We start from the raw sequence: 20,530 nt of genomic DNA on the forward strand, positions 1-20,530 counted from the left end.
TTTACCCATCTGAGCTCTCCAAAAATGCAGCAAAGAAATTCAAGCACAGGCTAATGGTAACCTACCCTGAGACTTATTTCTGACCCGTACTTCTGCATCAGGGATACTATCCAACAACCTCATCTTCCACACAAAGAAACGTGCCCAAAACATCTTTCACTCATTGCTCCGTATCTCCGTTGTAAAAAAAAACAGCATGCCTTCAAACTGTCAGTTACAGCTTCAGCTTTTTGCCCCTCGAATGCCACCATCACCATTTACAACAACGGTAATATCCTTATACAAGCCTCCAATGCTAATCTAGATACCATAGACAGGATCTTCCCTATTCTCAAGACAGCTGTAAATATCAAGAATAGCGCTCTGCCCGCATCTCACCATCTTCAGTTTCTAGATGCCACCCCAATTCCACGGCAAAACCCCTTAACAAATTCCTCCGAACTGACATCTCTTCACACCCCCAATGAGCCCTACCTCCCAACCACTGCAGCTACAACCACACTCAGATCCCCTACCCCAGGAGGGCCTGGTTAACATTTAGCTACCAACCATCTCACTACAGACACACCCATTGATTACTACCCCCCTATAACAACAATCGCTTCCACACCTGGACCCCCCAGCCTAGAAGGGACAGGGTTAATCCTAGCTACTGATCGCTGCATGGATGATTCCTCATGGTTATCTCCTTCAGCCATGGATAAAGCCTCCAACCTGGACTCCACCCAGGTAGTGTTTGTATCCTCACTCTCATCTAATCTAGACTACATAGATCCCCTGGTCCTACGGTCGACCGCGACAACGGATCTGACACTAACACCGTCAATATTCACTCCACCAACTCGAACTCAACACATAACTGCCAGTCCACACACTGATTTGAACCTCATTACAAATACCCCTCTGCATACCACTCCGATCCCTAATGATGATAACCCCCATGCAACCCGAGAACGAGTTCATGCATACAGACCCTTCTGACAGATCGCCCCCCATAAAAGTTCCTACTCCTACACACACTAATAACCTTCCCAACTTTGTTTGTATAGCACAGTTCTCCACGGGAAATCGCAAAAACAATGCCTCCTGGAACACCAATCTCTGAACAAAAAATCTAAAATTCTCTTCTGGGAATCAATCCCTCTAATCACTTCGCCGACCCCCTTCCTCCTGCCCTCTTCAAAATAATAAAAACACCCATCCAACATTAAGGGCAAAAATTGTAAACGATTCCCTGAGGCAAGGCACCATACCAGAATGCCTTAAAATCGGGCCGGTTAAGCCTATACTAAAGAAATCCGACGCCATCCCATATGATCTCAACAATTACCGCCCTATATCTAACATCCCCACTGTGGCGAAACTGGTAGAGAAATGTGTACAAATACAATTATGCAACCATATTGAGAATTACAACCTCCAAGACACTCACCAATCCGCCAAGGGCACAGCACAGAATCTGCTCTCACACACATTTTGGATGATATTTTATTAATGCTTGACCGCAACAAATCCTGCCTAATGATCCTGCTTGATTTATCCTCTGCCTTCGACACTGTTAAACATGACAACCTACTATCACTATTAGAAAGAAGGATGGGCTTCTCAGGCACGGTGTTACACTGGTTCTCCTCCTTCCTTAATAACAAGTCTCAAAGTATCAAGATGAAGAATTCTCTCTCTCTACCATCCGGGGTCGACATAGGCGTTCCCCAGGGATCAGCCCTCCCACCTATTCTTTTCAACCTACTAATGGAAGCCCTGGCTAATGCATTGAAATCAGCGAATATCCTTTATCACTTGTATGCGGATGACACCCAACTGTATTTGAAAATCTCCACTTCTGAAGACTTCATCTCCCTCAACGCTATTCTACTGACCACACAAAGCTGGCTCATGAACAACCATCATGCTTAGTACAAAAAAACCAGAATTCATTCTCATCCCCCCACCCGATCACACACCAAAGATAGAGCAATGGTTGAAATACCCAACAGCCATGGACTGTGCACCACTCATCATTGACTCAGTGAAATCCCTGGGAGTCACCATAGACAAACACCTGAATATGCAGTCGCACATCTCTAAGGCCACCAAGGGAGTCAATCACCAGATGAGCTTACTACGAAAACTTAAATCCTTCCTCCCTCAGACCGACTTAAAAATGGCAGTGCAAGCCTTAGTGCTATCAAGATTAGTCTATGGAAGCAGCAGTCTCTGTGGCCTCCCAAGATACAAGCTGGCTCCGCTGAGGGCCTCACTTAACGCTGCAGCAAGACTGGTATCAGGATCCAAAAGAAATAGCCGCATTTCCCCGACTTTGAAAACACTGAATGGGCTACCATATGAGGCAAGAATACAACTAAAGGTTTCTTGCATGAAAAGCAATTTATAACAACACACCCAGTTGTCTAGCCCTAAAGCTTGAATGTTCCGGAGGTTGCAGACAACTGAGAAGCGCTAGTTCTTTACTTCTGAAACCACACTCCTTTCATAAAAAGAGAACTGGTTGCAGAGCCTTTTCAGGGTACACTCCTAAGATTTAGAACTCCTTACCCCCAGTGGTTTGGGGAATCTCCTCCTTTACCACCTTCAAAAAGGAGGTAAAAATACTCCTAAAGAACAAATTTACATCCTTAGATGTCACAATCCTGTTATATCTGGGTACTGCGTGTCATTATATGCTCGTTTATTTCCACAATATTGACCTAAGGCGTAATGACCGATTAAATTGTAATGTACCGTTGCCCTCTATGATCATCACGTGCTGTCCATCGGTCACCTATGTTATCTTATACATATGTTATTTCATACTTCTTACCTCTCTTGTGAGTAATGTTGTTTATCAAATGCATGAAGAAGACTACCTTATTTCCTATGCTTTAACTATATACTGTAAAGCGCTCTGATACCCTCGTGGGTCACGTTTGCGCTATATAAAACTTTATAAATAAATAAATCTGTGGGCCTCTATCCCCATGTATTGTGGAAAAAGTGGGGATTCCATTGAAAAGTGCAGAGCCTGGAACAAAACTTCTGATAACAAGGGTCAAAGACCTAGCAAAATTCAAGCAGCTGTTTATCAAACCTCTGATAGCGACAGAGAAACAAGACGCGAGCGTGGCTGCTAATAGAGGCAGCCCGAAGTAAGAGCCCGGGGGGTTGACTGTGTAGTGTAGTTCCTATATTCCCAATAGGCTCTGCGCATTGGAATAATATATTCAGCAGTGTAGACGTAGGACTGAGGTTATCTAGGTCTCTACTGACTATATTAGACTTAAGGTTTCTTTTGCCAAGAATATGACTCAAGAATTCTCTGTAAGGGTTTAGTCAGTTCCGTACCTGGGTAATAGAAAGCAGGAGGTCTGGTATCTCTCTCTCAGGACTCGATATCCCAGCAACCCGCAAGGGTAGGCTGGAAGCTGGATTTCTCGGCAGGAGAAAAGACAGCGTCTTTCTCAGCGCGTCAAAGAGGAGGGGCAGTTTCCGTGGGCTCTCGCATCAGCTGGGCTCCCGGGCAAGTAGATTGCTGCTCTGCTCCAGAATCACCACCGTGTGTTTGCTTAAGGCAACGTTGGTATATTTATACCTGAAAGGTGCCTGGGTTTGACGTAAGGTTGGACATAAGATGTCAATAAAGATGTCACTAAGAACTGGCCGTTCTTACAGTGCTTCTACATGAGTTCTAGGACGAAATCAAAACAATAGCAAGGGGGATTTCCCAAGTTGCTGGAGGCTTGGTTTTGTTTAGAGAACTCGGTGTGCTTACTAGGGGGCCGGAGAAGTAGCCTTGCTTAATGTGACAGCATGTGCTACGACTGAATTATGGATATGGTTATTATGCCGTTGTATGGATATTATTGATTATAGCCGGACAAGGGCATAAAATAGGAATATCAATTCAGGTTTCCTAGATAACACACTACACCCACTCCACGAATTAATGTCCATCATTCCTAAAACTAAGCAATAGTAAACATAAAAGGTGCATGTGTATACCAACCCACCCCAAAATACATTTTTGCATTTGAAATGGTGTATGCGAAATACATGAAAATGATTATAGGTAATGTACGCTCTTCTTGCAGTGTAATCATTCATTAAAAGGATGCATATATATATATCGGCATGAATGATTTGCGAAATTTACACATGAAATGGCTCTTAATACAGAAAAAAGGGTTGAGACCATTCCATCACATATAAATACAGTTGCTGTAAATGTGCTAGAGGCTGACGTGATATATTGTCTTTAGAGTTCCTAAAATAGAAGCTCTGTTCTCTAAGAATAGTTCTACTTCAAGCAGAGTACATGTGCCAAAAAAAAAGTTAATATTTTGGAATCGGGAAAAAAAAAATTTTGAGAAAATATATAGTTCCAAAAATGTTCAGTAGATTTTGTTTATCAAAGTGAAGGCTGAATTCAGAGTTCAGGGAACGCTGTGTACTAGTTTGCCTAAAAGTTATTCTTTTTGTTCGGGGAAAACATAATTTCAGACAGACTCGCAAAAAAGTTGTCTACGGCTTCAGGTGAAAGTTCCACCAAGTTGGAAAATGCCGCAACTGTGCAGTCGTGAGCATGATTGCTATCATCGATGACAGGATCAGCAGTGCTCACAGAAGGTCGTACCTGGGTGATGTTGCTCTCATCTCGTACTTCACTACCCTTTAATCGCAATGGTGAAGTCTCAACGAATGCCGTGATCAGGATGGGTAACCGATGGAGGACAACACGATGCATGAGCCGTTACAGGACTTAGCAAAGTATCTGTATCCAATGGTACTTCTGATTGTAGTGTAAGACAGACGTCCAACACGCATTCTTCTCCGCATAGCATACATCGAAGCACAGGTAAGATACAATTCTGCCAGATGGGTCTGAATGAAAGAAACCAGGTCATATTCAGATCTCTTCGCCGGGCTAATCCAAGGACTTTAGTTATGCGGTCCCGATAGCGTATAGCTAGGATCGTTTCTTCCATTGTTGCTGCAGTCTTGTCTGCGTTTTGGCTTGCCATAACGAAGCAGGAGAATCAGAAATAAAATGCCTGCTACGAGTCCCAACAGGAGTGGTAGGCCACCAAAGACAGAATGGACAAAATTAGGAAAAATGCCCAGAACCGTTGTGAAGGGTGTTAACAGTCCCGAAAAAATTGTCTTAAATACATGCGGGATACCTCCAGTATCGGACATATTTAGGATTTGGCTTAACATTTCTGCGAAATGTAGGGGGCAATTTGCTGATAAAAGGTTATGTATCTCTGCCGTCGTCCTTGCGACTTGCAGATCATACGTTTCTTTTGATGACGTCAAGGGCACAGTTGTCTGAAAAAGGACAGACTTTATTCTGCTTAAAGTATCTATCAATTCGAATAGAAGAGATATTCAAAAATGGCCAAATGTTTTCCTCCCTGTCTGGAGTGCTGTTGGAAACAATACTTGCATACAGCAAGTGACCATGGAACTAACGCTAACTAGATAAGCTTTTCCTGGCACCATGCCACAACATCTGTGGTCCACTATTAGAATATAGCTCCCGTTAGAAAGCCGTCTAAAGAATGGCTCTATTCGAGTTGCAGGTGTGCCATGCTGGTGACATGAAAGGTTATTTGAATTCCCCTCACAGGCCCCATGCAGGTTAATACCTTGACACAGAAGTATACCACTTAGTGACCTTTTACAATTATTACCACTAAGAAATACATTCTGGTCCTTTTCACTATAACATGTGTGTGTGTAAGGTAATTTCCATGATGACTTAATGTACCCTTTACCCAACCTTTCATACTGGCCTGCTGGTATATATTCTTGACAAAATTTAAATTTGAAAGTAGTTATCGGAATAGTTATTATTCCGTGTATTATCCATTCAATGACAGGTCGTTCTGACATTGTCAGTGGTAATCTCTCTAGTTTTTCAATGCTCAGAATTGTATATTCCGCTCCTTTTTGTGCCAAGCTGATTTGTGTATCAGTAAGGTTAAAGATAGAGAATAATGACGTTGTGTTGATTAAACGCCAAGGCACGTAGCCTGAACGCAGATTTTGTAACGTCCAGCCAAGCTGTACAATAGAACATAATTGGGACTGACCATGTTGTAACATTAGCAAGTCTTGTTCTATTATATTTATAGCAGATGATACAATACTGTCCAATGAATATATTCTGGAAGACAGAGTCATTAACCCATTGTCCACAACAGAAAGTGATTTTTCCAAATTAATACGGTCAATTTCCCGTATTTTTTCTGCTGTTTCAATTTGCATTATTTTCCAAGCTTCGTTGTAAGCTGCATAAATACCGGCCGCTATGAAACGTTTTTGACGCTGTTCGCGTGGTCCCATTATGAAATCACGCAAGTCAGCACCGTCTTTAAGTAAAGTCAAGTGTTGCTTAATTTCTGCCAGTGTGGATGTGTGTAGCCATTCGAGGCAGAGTTTTCCTACACTGTATGTTGTTACTATCCCTGGATGTTGTCTCTGGGAGTATCTAGGGTCTGGCCTGGTCAATTTGAACCCCTGTATTTTGTTCAGGAATCTATCTTGACAGTTATTTGTGTCTGTGGGCCAGATCAACCATTTCTTCCAATCAGGATGTGTTCTGTTTTGGTTAAAAATATGGGATACGTCTATCTCAACATCTGTAGTGCTATTACTGTCATGTGTTGGCTTTGGAATAGACGGTCTGTTTAAGTCTTTAATTTTGGCTAGGCCAAGACAGGTTGTCTGTTGAATGGTATCATTCAAGAATATAATTTGTTCTGGGATCATGCAGGCTCTAAATAATGATTCTATACCTTGGACCTGCCAATCTTTGGTACCCCAGATGGTTTTTGTTTCAATATTATTTTTCCAGACATCAAAACCAAATGTAGTCATTTGTTCATAAAATGCTTCTGAATAGATTAATTTAGTGTTTGTCAGCATTGTTTTCATTCCTGTCTTATTTAACATTTTGAAATGAAATACTTCTGCTTCACTTGTGTTAAACCCTGAGAAATATGGGAATTTCTCATAAAATGTTTTTGAACTACCTTTTGGTGGAGTTGCACAATGTTCCCATTGATTATAATTTAAAACATTTCTAGGTTGAGCAGATTTATGCAAATAGTGATGCGCAAAGTGGTTGTAGCAGTACAATTCGTCATAATTAGATGAACCCTGCAAGTAATCATGTTCTGTAAATTTTGCTGACATTACTAAATCTGACATCAAATCATTAATACTTTCAAAGTCCCAATCATCAGAGAATGTGCTCGGTTTTACAAAGTCACTTAATGAAATCTTGAACTGGTGTGGATACTTCAAGAGTTCGACCGGGCCATAAATATCGTAATCTGTTTTGTCCCAAGGTACCCCACCGGGTATTGGATTGGCTGTGACATTCACGGATGAAAGTTCTCTTTTCTCGATGTGAGATGACTTGTGTGGCTTTAGGACCAAGTTGATGTTCTGACTTGCTGTGTCCATTGTACTATATTTTCCCTCAATGAATTTTCCCAAACAAAGGACCATGATGAGCCAAAGCAGCAGGAAAAGTACACCTAACACAATCCAAAATTCAATCCATGGAGAAATCAGATAGGTTTCTTTGAGTTGATGAAAGAGTTCTTTTACTTCGTCTTTAAAAGTTTTTGTTGTTGGCTGTTCTTCAGGCTCGCTTGGATCCTCAGAAAAGTCATCGAAATTGATGAAGTAGCCAGATGCAGTTCTGTCAATTGTTGGAATCGCTTCCGGATTTTTATTTGCTTTTGGAATTTTCTTTGTTTCATTAGCATAGTCTGTAGCTACATCGTTGTAGACAGATGTTTCTTGATGAACTGTTTCAATTTGGGCTTCAATAGGCACAAGTTCCATGGCATTATTGCATAGTTCCTTTTTATTCACTGCAGGTTTATCAAATGTGATTAGTCTCTCAGTTTGAACCTCTTGGACTGTAGCAAGATTTGGCCTTCTGCTACATCGTGTGAGTCCACTGGGCCTACTACTTATTATCGGCCACATGATTGTGGTTTTACCAGGTTGATGGATACAACTCGGTTCTCCTTTTTACCAGCAAGGGGCGGTAGTACAACTGATCTTGTTCCGTTGACAGCTAAGACAGGTACTGCTTTTCTGTAAGAAGGCCCAAATTCCTTCTTCAGCACGATCTTTTCTCTGACCAGATCCCCAATCTTTGGAATCCAGACAGGCTTTGCTGGGACAGGTGGTTTCTCTTCAGTGGCTGTTGGCTGCTGTTTTAGCTTTACGTTGCTCAGGTCTTTTCTTGTTTCATTCAAGTCCTGTAAAATAGCCAAACGATCTTTGATATCAAAGCATTTTTCTTCTACCACTGAAGTCTGACTATCAAGGTCCTGAATGTGCATTCTAGTCCCGAACAATAGTTCATACGGACTGAAACCTTTTAGAGAATTTCTTGGCAGATTGTTAAGACTACGTTGGACACTTGTTAAATGTTGGACCCACCCAGTACCCGTACCTAATACCCTCGCCGTTATAGATTGCTTTATGTCTCGGTTTTTTCTTTCCACAATCCCGTTTCCCTCAGGATGGAAGGGACAAGAGTACCGCAATGCAATGCCCATGCTGGTCATGGCCTCCTTATAAGCTCGAGAGCTAAAAGCAGGACCCTGGTCAGAATGTAGCATGCCAATTGCGTATGTGCCGATATAGACTCGCAAATCTTTTATAACAGTTCTGGCGTCAGCAGAGCGCTGGGGTCTACATTTTAAGTGAATCTAGTCTTAAATAATATACATAGGGATGCATGTTTCTTGTTTAATCATGCGAATAGATCGCCTTATGCTTTCTACTAGGTGTTCTGGCACTACTTCGGCCGGTTCGCCACTGCGATCTCTGTTGCAGTTTTCACAATTTTTTGCAAATTTGTGATTATCTACGCTCATTCCCGGCCACCAGTATTCTGATTGTAATTCTGTCAGGGATTCATTGATCCTTCGGTGCCCTAGACCTTCACCCATATGTGCGTCTGCTATTAGCAAGACTCTCCTGTTCGTGTTTGGAATCACTCTATCCCCCACTCCAGGGATTCGAGCAAAAGGAACGGAGTTTGCATCGATTAAGTATGTATAATTGAGTGGATAATTCACGGGTAATGCTGCACAGTCACTTTTAAAGACGTGTTTACCGCCAGCATGCTTGCCCCGTCTATGTATTTATCTGAACGCTTTTTTGTGGCTACGGAAGCCGGATTAGTTGCTTCCGCTGTGGCTGTCTCAGCCAATGAATTCCCTGCAGCGTGAACGCCATCACGCTGATGACTCAGTGTATGTATCACGTGAGTCTTTTGTAGTTCTTTCTTTACAAGAACTACTTGTTCCCAAAGCGATTTTTGCTTAATTGTGGCACCTGTGTCATCTTTGTAACCGTTTTCAACCCATTTCTACAAGTCTTTATTGTATGATTTGACGCAGGAATGCGAATCGCACACTATTAGTGGCGGGAATTCGCGATCGGCAATGTCGAGCGCCATATTTAAAGCTATTAATTCAGTCTGTTGACCTGAATTGTCTTTTACAGATTGTGACATTGTTACCAGTGGTCTCAATTTACCTCCGCGCCACCGGCATTTGACAACCTCGCAAGTAGCGTTATAAGCTTGTTTTCCCCATACTGAGGGTTCTGCATAACTGTTTGTGTATATTACGCAGGCGTAAAGTTGTATGGGCAGAATGTCGTTAGGCAGAGGATATTCTTTTTCATATGTTAGATATTTCAATTTTTTCATTTCCGGGTCAAAATAGTATTTCACTTTTTCTGTAGCAAGAGAATTTTCCCATTGTATCCATTTTGGATCTAATGCCACGGTAGTTAAATTACATGGGCTTGTTAATGCCTCAAAGGCTGATTCTGCTGTTAAAACAGTAATCCGTCTGCCTTTGGCCTGGGCTCTTTCTTTTGCTACAGCTGTTTGAACCGCATTTACAACATTTTTCGCAAGACTGAATGTTTTTTCAGCTTGTGAGTACAAGTGTGATTTGTATGCTATTGGTACCTTTTCTCCCTCATTAGAGGTCTGGTACGTGAATCCGCATCTTCCTGGGATGACTCGGATTACAAGGTTGCGTGTATTATCGCGAGTTTGCAATTTTGTTTTAGCTAACATGTCTGTTTGCAATGATCTCAAAATTTCTGCGTGTTTTTGAGTCCAATTGATTGGTTTAAAATCTGGTTTTATTAATTCATAGAGAGGTTTAACCCTCTCTGCATAATTTAGAATGTATGTTCTTCCGAAATTCAGGAATCCTTGTATTGATTGTAAGTTCCTCAGCGTTTTTGGTGCTTGGAGTACAGCACAATTTTCTAAGTAGTTGTCTGCTAGGCTTTTGCCCTCACTTGATAATTCATATCCTAAAAACAGGACAGTTAGATGGGCAATTCGTGACTTTTTAAAAATGAATTTGCAACCCTCTGCTGCGAACCCAAGTATTATGGTGTTCACTCTTTTCAAGTGAGTATCCAAGTCATCGTCTGTTAGATGGATGTCATCGACATAAGATAATGCCTCATCATCATAAATTTGTAGAAACTCTGTTACTCTTGCTGAGAATAATCCTGGGCTATTCTTGAACCCCTGTGGGGGTCGACAGAAATTTTTCTGCGAGCCCATTATTGAGAAAGCGGTCAAATACCTGCTTTCAGGTGCAATGTTTTGACAAAAGAATCCATTAGAGATGTCTAATGTTGTTTTGTATTTTTTGCGCACGATATTATTCATTAGTGCTGCACTGTGTGAATTTTGTACTGCAAATGTCTTGCAACATGAATTAAGGTGTCTGTAGTCCAAAACTAGACGATATGAATCGTCTAGCTTGGAGACAGGAAACAAAGGATTGTTCATTTGTGAGGTGCATGTTTCAATCACCCCCTGGTATTCAAGTTGATCTAAGATCTCCCTGACCTGTTTTTTAGCTTCTTGATTAATTGGGTACTGCCTTTGTGCAGTTGGTTGACATTTTAATTGGATTTTGTGAGGAGGAGAGTCCTCATCCCATCCTACATGATTTTTATATAATGCAGGAGCTTGGGCTACTGCCCACTTTCTTGCAAGTGCATATTTTTTAGGAATTGGAATGTGATTTGAAAAGGCAGGCATAATCATTTCTTCACCATGAGGGCACTCCCTGACAAACTCTGGTGGCCAGTCTTTCTCAGCTAAAAGGATGTCATAGCCTTTGGAAAGGTTATCCTAAAATAGACCCCTTACTTTCCTAGTCTTATCTCCCTCTATACATAATGTTATCTCATATATTTTATGAGGTTTGCTAACTCTGCTGTCTGCAGTTTCCACTTGAATGTATTCATTCGTGTCCACTGTCTCCAGATGATTCATCAGGATCTTGCGAGCTATGGTCACTTCTGCTGCGCTGTCTAGCACTGTCTTGGCCCACTCTCCGTTTTTCACTTGTGTCCTCAGTATCCTCAGCATGTTTGACTATTTTAATGCTGGCTACCTTCTTTCTTGGAAATTGTAATTTTTTACTTTGATGAGCAGGTTCTTTGTCTTTGGACTTGACGTGCTCTTCCCTTTGTTCTGACCGTCCTCTTCTTTCCCATTTCTGCGGGGAAGTCTGAAAAGATCGAGAGGGACGTGTATCAATATCTTGATATCTATCAGGTTTCTTTAAATTATCCCTATTTCTAAGGTTGTATCTTTTCTCAGAGGGCTCCCTCTGGGGAGACTTGTGTCCTTGGTCCGGAGATCTTTCTCTCCACCGAGGAGACCTTCCTCTGGACTGTAATCTTTTTTCTTTGGGAGTGGATTGTTTATTTCCATCCCAGCTCTTTTTTGGAGTGTTTAGATTATTTTTAATAAATATCTTTTCAGGATTTTCAGTTAGTTGGGGTTTTACTGGTTTCCCACCCAAACTATCTCTTCCTAGTTCTTCATAGGATTTTTCTATGATTCTGGCAAGTTCAAATGGTTGTTCTGCTATATCTGTTTCTTTCAATTTCTGTCGGATTGCCACAGATGCTGCTTCCCCTTTTATGTAGGCTAATAATATAGCTGAGACCTGCTTGAAGTATTTTAGTAATTTCATACCCAGAGTTAAAGCAGGTTCTGGACCGTATTCGTTTTGAATCTGTCTTAGCACATCCGGTATTACCGCCATGGACGGAACACCATGTGTTTTTGTGTAAATGGAAGAAAGACTGTGCCCCAAGTGTCACAGTCCTCCACATGTGATGCGATCCCCATTGGAAGGCAGATAGTCAGAATTCTGTGTTTCTCAGTAGGGGTAGTATCCGGAAATACCGCCTCTATTTGAGTGATTCTTTGTGCTAACCAGAATGGAATTTGTTCCCGTGTTATTGGTACTTTACCCAGACATGATTGTATGTTCTGTGGTGTAATTTTGTTTGTGTTCCCCTGATGAGGGGTCAGCTGTGGAATGTTAATAGCTGGTTGGACTGTTGAAGTCCGCATTACATATTGGACTAATTGTCTATGAATTTTAATCAGTTGTTTTAGCTGTGCTAAAAGTTCTGGTACTGACATTTTTTCAATGTCTGGATGTGGTGTGTAGCTGGCTAGAACCGGCCACGTTGCTCCTGGTCTACCTAGTGGACCGAGCCTGGTGATGTGATTATTGTGTTTTAGGGCGCCTTTAAACCAGAGCAGGTGCTCTTGGTATTTTAATGGGATTTCCACCTCCTCGAAAGGAGTGTACTCTTCCGGAGGTTCCTCTATTTTGTAATAGTGGAATTCGTGTGTGACAGCGTTTGCTGCTGGAAAGTTTATCCATGAATAGAATACCTCTGTCTACCGATAATCATGTGCCTCAATTACAAATACAACTATACCACCTCTTGATGTTAGTCCATTCTCTATAAGTTTAAGAGTAATAGTTTTTCTTATGTTGACCGGAAATAGTATTGCATTCGGGTCGGTCTGCAGGAGACTAGTGTAATCCTCTAGGAGTCGAGCTGCTATTCTAGCTGCCTCCCTCTCTTCTTCACTTTCTGTCATTTTTACTGGCAGAAAGGTTTTTGTTGCAGATCAGGTTTCAAGGAAACAAAGATTAGGTGCACAATATTTTTGGAACACTGTATCCTTCAACGTTGACTAAACCAAAAACTATACATAGAAATCTCTTCCTACTAAGTTCCGGCGGATTTTTAACCTGTTACCCACTCCAGACGTCTTTTGGAGTATTTACGGGAAAAAAGGGTCCGTGTGAAAAAGCACGACTGAGTTACTCTAACCTCTTGCTTTAGATTTATCGCCTTACCAAACGTTGGGCGCCATGTAGTGTAGTTCCTATATTCCCAATAGGCTCTGCGCATTGGAATAATATATTCAGCAGTGTAGACGTAGGACTGAGGTTATTTAGGTCTCTACTGATTATATTAGACTTAAGGTTTGTTTTGCCAAGAATCTGACTCAAGAATTCTCTGTAAGGGTTTAGTCAGTTCCGTACCTGGGTAATAGAAAGCAGGAGGTCTGGTATCTCTCTCTCAGGACTCGATATCCCAGCAACCCGCAAGGGTAGGCTGGAAGTGCCGGAGCTGGATTTCTCTGCAGGAGAAAAGACAGCGTCTTTCTCAGCGCGTCAAAGAGGAGGGGCAGCTTCCGTGGGCTCTCCCATCAGCTGGGCTCCCGGGCAAGTAGATTGCTGCTCTGCTCCAGAATCACCACCGTGTGTTTGCTTAAGGCAACGTTGGTATATTTATACCTGAAAGGTGCCTGGGTTTGACGTAAGGTTGGACATAAGACGTCAATAAAGATGTCACTAAGAACTGGCCGTTCTTACAGTGCTTCTACATGAGTTCTAGGACGAAATCAAAACAATAGCAAGGGGGATTTCCCAGGTTGCTGGAGGCTTGGTTTTGTTTAGAGAACTCGATGTGCTTACTAGGGGGCCGGAGAAGTAGCCTTGCTTAATGTGACAGCATGTGCTACGACTGAATTATGGATATGGTTATTATGCCGTTGTATGGATATTATTGATTATAGCTGGACCAGGGCATAAAATAGGAATATCGATTCAGGTTTCCTATATAACACACTACAACTGGAAGACAGCTTAACTAGGTCCGGCTTGTCCGTGGTCTTCCCAGTGAGCTCCGCTCGCCACCTTTCTCATTCTTTTTCGTGAGCCCCTGCCTCCTGCCCCCTGTCAACACCTGCCAGTAGTTAGCAACCAGTAGCAGCAGCCAGCCGCCAGCCGCCAGAGAAGCCACGAGAGCCTTTGGGACAAAGTCTCCCAGTCTGTCACTATCTGATGGGTTGATGGTTTGATGGTCTGACCGGAAACTATCCTGTCTCGGTGGTGGCACTGCTGCAGACTTGTTTAGCTGACAAAACTTGCTCCATCTTGTTCTATCTTCCTCAAGCCTTTCCAGTGGCTCGTAGGAGTAGGAGTAACAAAAGCTAAGGGAAACCTCAGGAAACAGCAGCGTCAGGCAAACCTGGAAATAACTCATCGCCGAGTAACTGAGTTATTGAGTCACGAGTTACGTTAGAGCAGTAGAGCTACTCCAAGACTCAGGATTGAGGACGCAGAAAGCTAGGAGCTAGGAGCTAGAGGGGTTACTACAGACCCAACAGGTCGATAAGCCAACAAGTTCTAAGTTCTAAGTTTCAAGTTCTAAGCTATTAAAAGTTCATAAAAACATTCATCACCTCTCCGTACATTATATATTAATCAAACACTATAAACTACACACTAAAAAAAAACGAGGACCGGCTTAAGCAAGAACTCCTGCAGCAGACCCTACTAGGAGTGTTTGGACAGAGGGGGAAAGGACCGTGTGCCTCGTTCCCAAAACTACCAATGATTCAATACAAAAAGAAAAGCAGAGCAATGAGATCAGGCAGAATTAGGCAACTACCACTCAAACCAAAATCCAACTCCAAGCCTAAGTCTCGGAAAAGGAAACTGGAGTCAGCATCGTCATTACATCCAATCAACCCTCAGGAAATCAATCCAAAAGCCCACAATAAAAATAAAGAAGGCTCAACAATGGAAACTATGTCAGCAACAACTCAAAATCTAACCTTGACTCAAACCCCCAATAAAAACGGCCATGTCAAGGACTCCGCTGCATCACCTGGTCTAATTATAGCTCTTCAGCAACCACAGAGATCTCCAACTCTGACAAAGTCACGACAGTCATCCATACAAACCTTACCAACCCCAGTATTAAAGTCGTCACCAATGGACTTAAACAACCTTATAATCATTGAAGGAATGCCAGCGAAGAGAAAGATATGTTCCCATCAACCGGAGATATATACAAAGTTTTTTTTTTAAAAGACGCAGGGACAGCTATTCTTTCTAGGACAGGGAATATCAAAGGTCTCCACACACCGCTACTACAAAGTGAACCTGATTGCAGTCGCACTAATAGCAACCAAGTAGATTCACCCCGGTTAACCGGGGCTTTCAACTTATCCAGCATTGAGGTAGCTGCTGCAGCACCTACATTAACATCGCCTGAAACAAGAAGAGTGGCAGCACTCACCCACTCAGTAGGCCAAGAAGCAACCAATTACAACATCCCGGAAACAGTGTGCATTAGCAAAACTACCACCAAAGGCTGGAGCCCATCAAAGGTAGCTGGGCTCGTAGAGACAGTAACCCACCTACACTCAGCCAGTCAGGCTGAGACTCATCCTAGAAAATCTAGCTTACCGCATCTTAGAAAATCAAGACTCGTTAGTGAAAATCAAGGTTCAGATTCACAATGAGGAGGAAAAAGAAGATCTACTTTCTCCTCAACTACTTAGTAGTTCGCCAAATTTAAAGAAGGCAACCCTAGATATACAGACAGAACCACCAACAGTAACTGAAGAGCAGGAAAGTAGAATGCAACTCCTCCAATCGTCTAATACTCCTTCAACTCAAACTAAGACACCTCAAACAAACTCCAATAGCACCTGGAAACAACCAGTGACAAATAACAGGCCAGCAGTGCAAACGCCACTCCAGCGCCGCATTTTACTACCGTACAATAATTCCCAATCCACAAACAACTCCATAAATAATGACATGTCCTCCATAGCAGCACAGGAATGGGAAGAACTAGTTGCTACTTATAATCTTAAACAACCCGAAGACAATTCACTCATTGGCGCATCTCCGAGACTGGATAGGAGCAACAATATTGGAAAACAGTCCCTGAATCTATATGGGTAACAATTTTAAACACTCTGCAAACCTCGGCCACAGCCCTAGATTTCCAATCTCATAAAATGGATTTGCAGCTTTCTGTCCTGCAGACAATGGCCGATTCTATTTCAGGAATTGACTGGAAAATCTCAGAATTAAACGGTCTCATAAGGAAGGGCCTTGATGCCGTCTCTGTGGCTCAAATTACTCCACCACAACCACTATCCTGTGATCCGATCTTAGACAAATTATCATTTTTACCATCTATGTTAGGCGACCTTATAAGCGACCTAAAATTAACAGTTTCACAAATCTCGATCCCACAAACGTCGGCTTTAACTTCAGGACACTCAGCAGTACAAACAGCCCCAGTGACCGAGCAGCCGGCTGAACAGAGCCGAGTTATCACCTTACCATCAGTTCAAACTTAATTGTCTGGATCATTGGAAATTGAGCCTACGATCATTACTCCGACTATAGTTGAACTAACTTCAGCAAACATCCAGGCCTCGAACAGGACCCCTAGAAAGAAAAAAAGGAAAGGAAGAAACCGGCTCTTAACGGATGCAAGACATAACATAGAAGCACAATCGAACTCTTCTTTTTCAGTAGTGAACCATGGTCGTAAACCCAAAGACAATGAACAATCACCACTTCTACATAAGGTCCTAGATAGTCCTCCTTTATCGTCTCTTGTACCTTGTACAAAACTGACAACAAGTGCCACTCAGAAACCTGTAATGAGTGAACCTAAACAGAAACTTCTTCAACCTAAATCAACTCAAACAACACACAATACTCACAACGCTGACTTGACCCCATTTGAACATATTCCAACAACAGAAAGTGAGGACAAAGCTACTGCCAACAACGCAGAGTCACCCCAGCAACCAATACGAAAATCGAACATTAACACAAGGGAACTGAGGACAGACAACCATCAAAGTGAGCAACCAAATTATTCAGACATAGTACGCCTAACTCGTTCCCCTCAGTCCATTCAACATGACTATGTGGGATCACCAACCAAACCAACAATACCCCAGCATCTGAATAGTCCGACATCAATCCTCTGCATCCCTGAGTATACATCCCGAGGTAGGGACAACATACTGAACAGGGGAAATATATTAAGACTTTTGCACTCGGTTCCAAGCCTAGTAAACATCAGTTCCACTGACCTTATGCAAATAGAGTTTCAGCCGAATACCGAGTCGCATCGCCCAGATACAACAAAAGCAACCTAGAACTCCTTTGAGATAGCCAATAAAATCATGGAAGAAGAAGCAACGTTCCAACAATGGAGGATAGAGTTGAGACTCGAAAAGCGACCTCGTTATCTGACACCTTTCTTACCTCTCATTCGACCTTCAGTACAAAAAAGTACCAACTCAGTACTAAAGGGAGTAAGGAGTAATTCCCCAAGGATGTACTCCCAAGATACAAAAAGACTTCCACTTGGACAAAATCCAAGCCATAGTAGCCATCGTTCGCCAGACACCTTCCTCAATTGGAAGTCAATCCAATGTACAATCAACACAATGACTGGCGCAAATTGACAAAGAGGTAAATAATTTGTTAATCCCCCAGATAAGACCAGGGAAATCAGAATTTGCTCCTGGAACATCAATAGCCTAGCTAGTAAAAACAATGATCCGGAGTTCCTACAAAATCTAAATACATTTGACCTTTTACTGCTCCAAGAAACCTGGGAAGAAAAAGCTTTCGAGCTGCAAGGGTTCAGTTCTTGTTGTATCCCAGCAAGTAGAAACGCCACCTTCGGACGAAGATCAGGAGGTCTGATGTCCTTTGCTTCAATAACAACAATAGGTGAAATTAAGGCAATAGATTCTCACATACCTCCCCCAAGTGCCATACAGGCGGTAAAGATTTCACTTTGGCTACAGGAGCAGCCTCAATAAGTAATAATAATCAATACATACATCAATCCTAAACAGAAACAAAAAGCAGCCAAGGATTTGGCGAAAGCCTTTGAAAAAATAATGGAAGAAAAGGACTCCGATTTATTCATCTTAGCGGGGGACTTCAACAGGTTCCTCATCACCAAAGACCTAGACAATGACCTCACTCAAGAATTGAATGAAGCGTGGGGCATGCCAACACAAGGCTCGACAAAAAATAACAAATCAACGAAAAACTCAAAAAACTTACTTCGATACCTGGAACAACTTAACCTAAGGGCCCTGAATGGACGCTATGTCGAAGATGATCCACCAGTTCCTACCTTCCACTCTAATAAACAATCCTCCCACCTTGATTACATGTTCATATCATTAAACATGTTTTGCTGGATAACAATGTTCAGAATAGGGACGAGTGACCTCACGACCACCTGCCTCTAGAGGCTATAATAAGAGTCAACTCGCAACTGGAAACCGAACCACACACAGGCCTTGCCACTGAAGTTACGTCAAATCTAAGGCAGGGGCGGTGTAACGCCGATAACGTCGACTCCATAAGCTCTACAGCGAAAACTCTTTTCACTGAAATTGCCAGCACCTCAACTAACCTGTCGGAAGTCTGGCAAAACTTCACTCAAACCATCAGTGAGAAATTGATAAAAATTTCGCCAAATTACTTATGTCAAGGGAAGGGTATTTCAAGTAAAAATCAACTAACCTCAGAAATGAAAACACAAAAACGGTTAATAAACCAAACATTGAGACAGATGCGGAAGGATCAAACAAACCATAGCCTGCAAATTGTTTTACAGAAAGCAAAAAAACAGCTAAAACGGATGAAATGGGAAAAACAGAAGCAAAGAAATGAAGACTTATGGGCAAAACTACTTTATGAAGGGAAGCAGAAAAATAGCTTTAAGTTCTGGCAAATGGTCAAAAGAATAAAGAATCCAGAACATCTAGGCCAAAACTCCCACATATCAGAGGAGGTATGGACAAAATATCTATTGAAGCATTTCAATAATGAGGAAACTACAGAGGACGCGGTAACAAATAAATAAATAAACAAACAAAGAAAAAGATAACTGCTACACGGCCACAAGGACCCAAGAAATGCATGAGCATGGGGCTACGACCCCATCTAAATTCGCCAAACCAGTGCCGAAAGCAAGTTGTTCGGAGTCTGTCGAGTCCGGGCGAAAGACAACTGTGCCAGTGGACACTAAACGGCAAATAACAAGGGGGAGGCCCACTGGAGCACCGGGGCCCAATGGCATTCCACCTTTGCTGTGATGCTGAGTTTTGGAGTGTATCACTAACACCAATATTCAATAGTTTAAGGCATACCCAGACTCTTCCTGAGTCCTGGCATGGGTCAGTCATCAGCCCAATTTCTAAACATGGTAGCAAGAAGCACCCAAACAACTATCGGCTTATTGCCCTCCTAGATGTGGAGGCCAAATACTTCGCAGGAAGCATCTTGGAAGAGTTAACATCGTGGGCATCAAAAAACTCCATCATCCCGATTAACCAAATGGGGTTCTGCAGAGGCCAAGGGACCACAACCAACATCATGGCCCTGTCCTTGATGATGGGAGCAGCAAAAGAGATTAAATCACCTTTATATCTCTCGTTTATTGACTATACTGCTGCATTTGACAACTGGGGAATACCGAAATACCTCCTGGATGTGCTAATACTACTCCACTCAAACACCTGGATTAAAATCAAACTTGGAGCAGGCACACAAAGTGCAGTTTTTAATTGCTCAAAAGACTGCTGACATTCAGGCGTCAAAGGCAAAAACTCATGCATGTCTTTCGTTGTCAGTGTAAGCAAGGGTTTGATTAGTAGGGAATAATTAGATATCCACTGCAGACAGTAGGAAGTGATACCTATAAAAGCGGGCACATCTTTCTGAGTTTGTGGAACGGGCATTTTAACAATAGTACTGATGCACTCTGGAGTCAATCTCCTAGCCTCCATCGACAGTAGGTGGCTAAATAGGTGACCTTTTGTCAACAATACTGAAATTTAGAAAGGGAAACTTTATGTCTATGTTGAGCCAAATGCAACAATAATTAAGCTGTACTATCTTTACAACCCTGCTCTGTATCGGAAGCATTTAGGAGATTGTCAACATACTGCAACAATACATTACCTGTAGGAAGCAAAAGGGAATCTAAATGACACTTTAAAGCCTGACTGTAAATACTTGGACTCTCAGAATAGCCCTGAGGAGCTCGAAAGAACCTAAAGCTTCTGCCAGCTAGTGTAAACCCAAACAAGTACCTACTATCTGGATGTATAGGAATACTAAAGAATGCATTTTCAAATCAATAACTAAAAAGAATTTAGCAGAAGAAGGAATCATTGTCAAAAGTGTAGTAATGTCTGCGACCACTGGAAACTGGGGAAACACTATTTTGTTATCTTCCCACAAAACAATCACAAAACGATAAACATCTACCT

This window comes from Lissotriton helveticus, chromosome 3_2 (genome assembly GCF_964261635.1).
Source record: "Lissotriton helveticus chromosome 3_2, aLisHel1.1, whole genome shotgun sequence".
Taxonomy (NCBI): Eukaryota; Metazoa; Chordata; class Amphibia; order Caudata; family Salamandridae; genus Lissotriton; species Lissotriton helveticus.